Here is a 7,594-nt window from a genome sequence, read left to right as displayed (position 1 = left end):
CGAGGATAAACGCATCCGGACGGGAAGGCATCGCTGCCGGGATGCATCATGCTGGGCGCGACTCGAGGGCAGACCTTAATTCTCTATTTATAAGTACATTTCAGAGCCAGCCAGTGTTTCATTTTAATGGCAGGGTGCGGCTTGGTGCACCTCGCTCGGTGCTATCAGGGGCCGCGCACTTGCTCTTAAAAGCTGTGCTATGGGGCGTGGAGCAGATAATGGTTCTTACCCCCACACCGGGGAAGAGTTGTCCTCCTGCAACCACCCCTAATGCAGCCCTGCGGCCTGCTCCGATAGACCAGCAGTAGCACGCTGTTACGTGCTGCCGAGAGCTGGCAACTAAGAGTAGTGTTTTCAGGCAAAACCGCTGGGTCAAATCCACAGGGATTTAAAAAAAAAAAGTCCCTCGGGAGCTTTGGTTCACTCGGTAGAGCAGAGGAGCCAAAGGGATCATCTCATCTGTCCCCGAAGCGCGGTGTGGCTGGGGAGACACTGGTGCGATCTGTTTTTTAAGCCTGTGCGGAGGGACGTGCAGCCCCTCTGAACCGAGCCTTACGTGCTTCGCCACCTCTGCAGTTCGGAGAGTTTTCCTAATCTCCCAATCTTTGCTGACTGCCATCCTCTCTGTGCCCGCCTTGCACGCGGGATGTGTGTTCTTGGGGTGCAGCAAGCCCCACTTCTTTCCCCTCTTCCCAGGCAGGCTGGGGTTTTAACAGCCTCGACCCATTCTCACTGCTCTCCTCCGCAGGTGTCCCCCCTTGCCTGCCGCTCTGCTGCCTGCAAATGGGGCCAGCTGGGGCCGTCCCGGCTCAGGGGGTACCCACTGCCTCTCACATCCACTCTCATATCCATGGGGTGAGAGATACCGAAACCTGCTAATACGGGGAGGCTGCAGCGAAGATGTGGGATGGCCAGGGAAAGCTTGTGTTGGTGGCTCCTGGCACCGGGACCTTGGATGAGAGACAGCTTCAGCTCAAAAAAGCCACAAACTTTGAGATGCTGCGAGTTCCCTGCGTATTGGGGGATGCTGGAGAGGAGAGAAAACCTACTGGCATGGTTAGGAGAAGGAGGATCGTCGGGATATCTGTACTTCATCATGCCTCCATGAAGTCCACCTGTGACTGAATGCAGCCAAGAGACCCAAATTACGCTTTACCCCTTTCTTCCCTGTTGTGCCCCTGCCTCCTCATGTGTATCTTAATGTTACTTAATTTATAGGCCATGATCAGCCCCTTGTGCAGACTGAAGGAAAGCAATCGCTGAACTCTCCCGTGCTTTCTGTATCTTGTTACCTGCACTCCCCCATTATGTAAAGGACAAATTTTGCCTTTTCATTTCTTTATAGAACCCCTAGTGATTGCCTTGTTTGCCTTGGCCATTGCGAGTCATTTTACATGATTTCTCTTTGATCTTTCAGGTCTCTGGAAAGCTGCAGTTGCACCATGTGGGTCTCCCTCTGTACCTTTCCCTTGCAGGGGGCAATGCTGCCCTTACGGGTTTACGATCATTTCCGTGGGTAATGACCAGCCCTCTGGGGTTCCTTCATCCCCTTTATCCCGGTAGCACTGAAATCTGCTTTTTTTTTGTTTTAGATTTCACTTCCTTTTCATAGAATAGCAAACTTTGGAGGTTTTTTTTCCCCCATCATTTTCACCAAAATATCCTCCGCTTTCCCACCTTTCTGTCACAAAGCGGCACCTCAAAATGGAACACCCATTTTCAGCCTGTCTCCCTCTTCTCAAACTCACGGCCAGCCTTGTCCAGGCCACCCATTTGCTGGGTTGTTTGAGCCCTGCAGCTCCGTTTTTCCTGCAGACGTCTGGGGAGGCAGCTAAAGCCTCCCCAGCTCCTGGTCCTTGGCTGGCTTTATTGGTTGTTCAAGGAACACCCTCGGGAACCGTCTTTCTGATGAGGTGACCTGATGTGGGCTTGCAAGGTGGCTTCATTTCTCTTCTATCCAGAGATACCCAATGTGCCGGACTCACGCTAGGTTTGGCTGGTGTTTCTGTGTGTTTATCTGGGGTTTTTTCCTCTTTCTCCTTGCTAGTCCTGAGCAAGGGTTTTCCCTGTGTCAGCTGGACCCTTCTTGTCCCAGCAGTCGTCTTTCCTGGCCTATCACTCGGTGGTCGGAGCCACGGCTCTCCAGCAGCACCATCTGTGTCCCCATGCCCAGCTGGCTGTGCCCCCGCTGTCTGCTCTGCCACGGTGCCACCTGCACCCCCTCCTCCCCATCCTTCCCCGCCGCGGGGCTGGGCAGTCGCTTTGGATCTGCTCAGGGCCGGGGCTGGCAGGCTCTGCTGGTGCCCATGTGCCAGCACAGCATGGCACGGGAGAGCAGATGAACCTCGGCAGCTTCTGGCTGCTGGGCCAGGGAGCTGTGGGGAGCCCCCACCTCCCACACTGTGTTTCAGGGCTCATGCTGCAATGCTTGAGCCATCTGAGGTGGCTGCCTGGAGGGGTGCACAGGGCCAGCTCGCCTCCTGACCCACACCTAATTGATAAGGCGGGTGGCCCTCCCCTGTCCCAGGGCATGCCTGGGCATCCGTGTACCCAGACACCAACGTGGTGGTCCCTGAGCTCCCCTCCCATGCCGCTTCCCCCTCACCAGCTCCCTTGGGAGCATCACGGAGGTGTACGTGCCAGCCCCAGGGCTGATGTGCACTGGAGGTCACGGGGGATGTGGCAGCGCTTGAGCAAATATCATGACAAAAGCAGAGCTCAGGGACACTGTCTCACCCTGCCACCCACAATGTCATGGCAAGGCTCCACTTTCCTCCAAAATCCAGGGGTAGTAAGTGGCACTTACCGTTTGCAAACCAAACCTATCTGGCAGGGCGGTCGGTATACGTAGCTCCTCCTCTGGCCTTTCCAGAGCTGTGTTTCAAGCTGGAAGTTGCTTTCTCGGGGCCCAGTGATCCTGTTTGGGTTAAGGAGTTGGGTACAACAGGAGCATCAGGCAGGTTCGCTGGCGCGGTGCTCCAGACTGGCACGTGGCCCGGCGGTGCCGAAACCACTGAGCCCAAAAGGGAGCCGAGAGGCTGGAAAGGTGCGCGTACAATGCAGGGGAGGTGGAATTGATAACGCGTGGTTAATTATTGCCAGCGAGCAGAGGCCAGAAATGAATTCGGCATGGTTGTGAAACAGAGAGCACGTGCAGGGGGAATGAGCACAGGGTTGCAAAAATGCACGCAGGGGGAGCTGTGATGGCTCTGTGAAGCCGGAGTTACGCGAACAGCATCTTCGTCGGGTGAAGAAGAAGTAGCTCATGTTGTCCCTCGACTCTGCTGGGATTATCTGTAAGTACTGGGGGTGATGCTGAATCCTGATGGCGCTGGGGACAGACCTGGCCGTATCCTCACGGAGATGCAAGGAGTGAGCAGGCAGAGGGGAGCGGCTTGCGGGAAGGTTGCAGGCAGAGCAAAGTGCTGCCATGTCCCTCCCAGAATATCCTAGGTGCGGAGGGATGAGCGATACCCCCCAGCCAGTGAAATGCCTGGATTTTGGACCAGGCTATTGAAGTGAGATGTGGCCAAGTGTGGAATGCTTCCAGCCCGAGCATCCTCCTGAGCACCCTGGCAGCACAGCCATCCAGGAGGATGCTCTGGCTGGAAGTGTCTGTACAGGGCGTACAGACACCTGGGATTCCCTGGATTCAGCTTCTGGCCGGGCCCCCCAGGGGTCTGGCAGCATCCCCTGGGGAAGCCAGTCGGAAAGCACAGTTAACGTTGCGCTAACCAGAAAACGGCCTCCTGCCGCTAATCAGCTCCTGGCAGGTTATCGGTTTTGCAGCTGCCTGGCTTTTCGGAGAAAAAAGTCATTTATCAGCCCTTCACGGAGGAGACCTGGTAGAGATGCTCTGCCGGGCTTGTCCCTGCTTGTCATGCAGGCGCCATCTAGTAGGAAAAGGAGAAAAAGACCAAAAATGAAAGGGAGTGAATGCTGAAATGCAGTTTCTTTCCCGGAGAACATATTTATCCAACACAAAGGTGCTGTAGGGCATGACTTTAGTGCTGAGCCTGTGGTTTGGGAACCTGCAGTGGGAATTTGCTACATGGGAAATAATGAGGGCATGGAGATGCCCCAAACCAGAGCATGGGTTTGTCCAGGACGGGTCCTGATGTATTGGATATAAAAATTGACTTTGACATAAAGGCAGCTCCTCGATAACATTGTCAAGGCTGGATTTAATTAATTAATTAACTGTGTGGGTTAATTGCCATACACTGGCTTGGGCTGCAGCCTTCAGCCTCCATTGCGTGGCAGATAACTCCTGTTTCTAGCACCGAGGTTGTCCCATCAGCTGGAGGCTTTACTTACAGCTAAAATCCTCTTCTCTCCCATCCGTGCATGTGCGATTTCCCATTGTGAGGGCATCCGCTTTGGTCATGTCGTGTGATTTCATCACAAATCCCATACTGCTGTCATCACCTTCTAACAGTCACATGGATTTCCAGCGTGATTTCCCAGCCCTAGGGGTTTGCCAGACAAAGCCTCCCAAAATCAACCCTTCCCAGGGCAAAATAAAAGGGACCTATAATATTCATTTGCTTTAAAAAAAAATAAATCATGATTTTATACCAAGCCTATGATTTTTACGCAGCTTGACTCACCCTTTCCACGGTGGGGAGGTGATAATGCTGGGTGTCTGTTACCTGCTGCACATGAATTCCCACTGGCAGGAGGACTGTCCTCTGCCGTGGGTACATGGATGCACGGCCTCGTGCAGCAGGTCCCTGCGACCCACGTGTGACGTGGCAAGTCCTGCTTGGGGCCTGTCTCCCTGTGGCCTTTCCCCTTCGATTTTCCCGAAATACCAAGAACCGGAGGGGATGCTGCAGCGTGAGGGACACTGCCCAAGTCCTGGGGTCCGGTGGCTTCACCCTGCTGGGGCTGCACAAGCATCATCGCACTTTGCCCAGAGCAGAACCTTAATTCATCTCTACTTTCATAGATAAAAGCCTGAATTAATTAAAGAAGAGAATAGAAACCACTTTGATTTCCAGAACACCAGAAACTCCTAATTATCACAGCTCCCACAAGCGCTGCTATAATTAAGGGGCTATCGCTGTTTCCACTGCAGACCCAGTTTTTGCAGGGATTTACAAACGGCACCTAAATTTTTTGCTTTCGGTGAAGTACGGCAACTCAGGGCACAGATTCTGGCTCCAGGTGCATCCCTGCAAACCAACCACAATACCCCCGAAGCAGCCTCTAATTCCCCCATGGATTTCTTATTAAAAATCCTGAGTCCCCAATGGCAGCATGCTGCAGACAGCGTCTGCTCTCCAATTATACTCTGATTATACAAAATAATAAAATTGGGGGCCTTTTTTCTTTGCCTTCTGGTCTTTCCATCTTTGAAATGCACTTGGGGGCTGCTTCTAGCTTTTTATCATAACCAAAGAGACTAAGCATTTATTAGTATTTAAAAAAGGTGGTGGAAACTGGATTTCTCACCTGATCACAGGTCCTCTGGTTCCTACAACCTTTCCAGAAGCGCTGAAAGTATCTTGTCGACACCAAAGGTAAAACAGCCAAGCTTTGCCACAGCATAAAAGCAGCAAACACCCATAATGCAACAACCAAGCAAGTCCCACAGGAGCATCTCCTCTGCAAACGCCAGGTCTGGTGACCACTGGGCAGGACAGGGTGCTCCCAGCTGCCCTTTACAATCTTACAACACAGCAGTGGCCAGATGAAGATGTAGCTGACAATATACATCACCTTTGTATATTGAGGTTTATCCTTTGGTTGCTGCAGCTTTTCTGACTTCGTCCCTTTCTAAGTATTGCCCAAAGTCTGCTCACTGCCAACAGTCTTCTCCATGGGCGATACCTTCCCTGCCTCCAAGGGAAGGGCCTCCCAGCATTGCCTCCTCACTCTGCTCCCTAGGTGTTTCAGAGCTGTGGACAGAACTGTCCCCAAAATTCTCCTTCCTGTTGACAGCTGCCTTCCCTCTCTGTGGAATGGCCCCAGTTTTCCCCAGGTCCCCGCATCGTGACCAGGGGTAGGGTCTGGCTGCAGCGACCCATGTGGGACACCAGTGTTGGTGGACGACTTGCAGGAGGGATGAGTTTGGACCCATGTGGGGTGGTGGGCTGTGCTCGTGTGTCTGGAGTGCTGGGTGTCCTGGGGAAGGCTCTGTGAAAGGATTTGTTAAGAAAAAACCATCTTGTATGTAGCTCGGAGCTACCCTGCGGCTCCATTGCAGGCATTGCAATGCATTGAATATTGGACACTTGAAATCAGGAGTCTGCCTTGGTCTGGACTCCCCAGGTACTTGTAACCCATGTTTAACACCATGCTTTTCATGAAACACTTCCTTTTATCCCTCTAGAAAGGCTAAAGGAATAAAGGCTGTGTTTTACAGGGATACTTCAAAAAGCAGAGGGATGCTCCCTTTCCTCTAACCCAGTGCTGGCCAATGAAGGAGGAAAGCCTGCCCCAGCCTTGCCACCCCATGGCTCCGGGTTTCCCCCCTGTCCATGGGGAGCACGAACACCCCAATGCCGAGCAGAGGAAGCCAGCCAGTGGAAAAGTTATTCCCCCTCCCAACAGCGTTGTTTTAGTCGCCATTGCTTGTGTTTGGGCAACGCAGTGTGCTTCGGGGTCAGAGCGAGCCGTGGGTCTGCTCCTACCCAGTTGCCTCTGCCGGAAGATGATTTTGTCAAGTAAAACGTTACCAGCTTGAAAAAATTAAAGGGAAGTGAAAGGAACAAATGCAAAATTTGTCTGTATTAGCCATGCAGGGAAGCATAGGAAGTTAAGAAGATCACAGACAACTGAATTTAATTGAAAAAGAAGATTAAATAAAATGAGACTTGAGTATGAAGAGCTAATTTGAATTAAAGAAACAAGCTGATTGCCTGAAGAAAGAAGTTAGAGGATGAAAATAATTTTATTTTGCATCTGGCTTCCAATTCTGTTTGTATCAGGACAGCTTAAAAAACAACCCTGCCCCAAACTGGTTTTACATTTGAAACTATGTGGGTTTTTTGAGATGGTCACAGTGCACAGGAGCAATGGGGCTCTCACCTGATCTCATGTGCTTAGGGGAGATTTGAACTATGTACGGTAAGCCGGGAGGGCTTGATCCAAGGCTTACAGCTTCCCAGCATCACCTCATCGAGGCCTGCAGCTCCCCCCTTACAGGGAGGGGAGCAAAGCCCAAACCCCAGGGGCAAACCAGGCAGTTAGGGACAAGCGGGCCCTTGCCGTGGGAAGGAAAGTGGGTGGGAATGTTTCCAGGACTGCAAAAGCCCCATGCAAACGGCTCCAAGCAGAAGCCACGGGGACAGGCAGCGCTGGTAGCTCGTGCACGGTGGCCGCGGATGGGCTCTGCTCCTGCGCCAGCTTTTGAAAGCAAAACAAGTAAGAAAATAGTTTTAGGGGAAATGAATAGTCTGTATTCACAGCACCGACGGGAAAATTACATACAGGCAAGTGGCACAAATGGGAAGAATAAGAGCTTAATCTGAAGTATTTTTTAGAGTTAGAGACTTCTTTATTCCAAGGGAGTTCTCCTGAAGGCACCGAAATGGTTTATTGCATCCCCCCCCAGCTTTCTGAATTTCCACTTGGCTGCTGCAGCCTC

Source organism: Egretta garzetta, unplaced genomic scaffold, assembly GCF_000687185.1.
Source record: "Egretta garzetta isolate BGI_Z169 unplaced genomic scaffold, ASM68718v1 scaffold326, whole genome shotgun sequence".
Classification (NCBI taxonomy): Eukaryota; Metazoa; Chordata; class Aves; order Pelecaniformes; family Ardeidae; genus Egretta; species Egretta garzetta.
Note: the sequence above shows the minus strand (reverse complement) of the source record.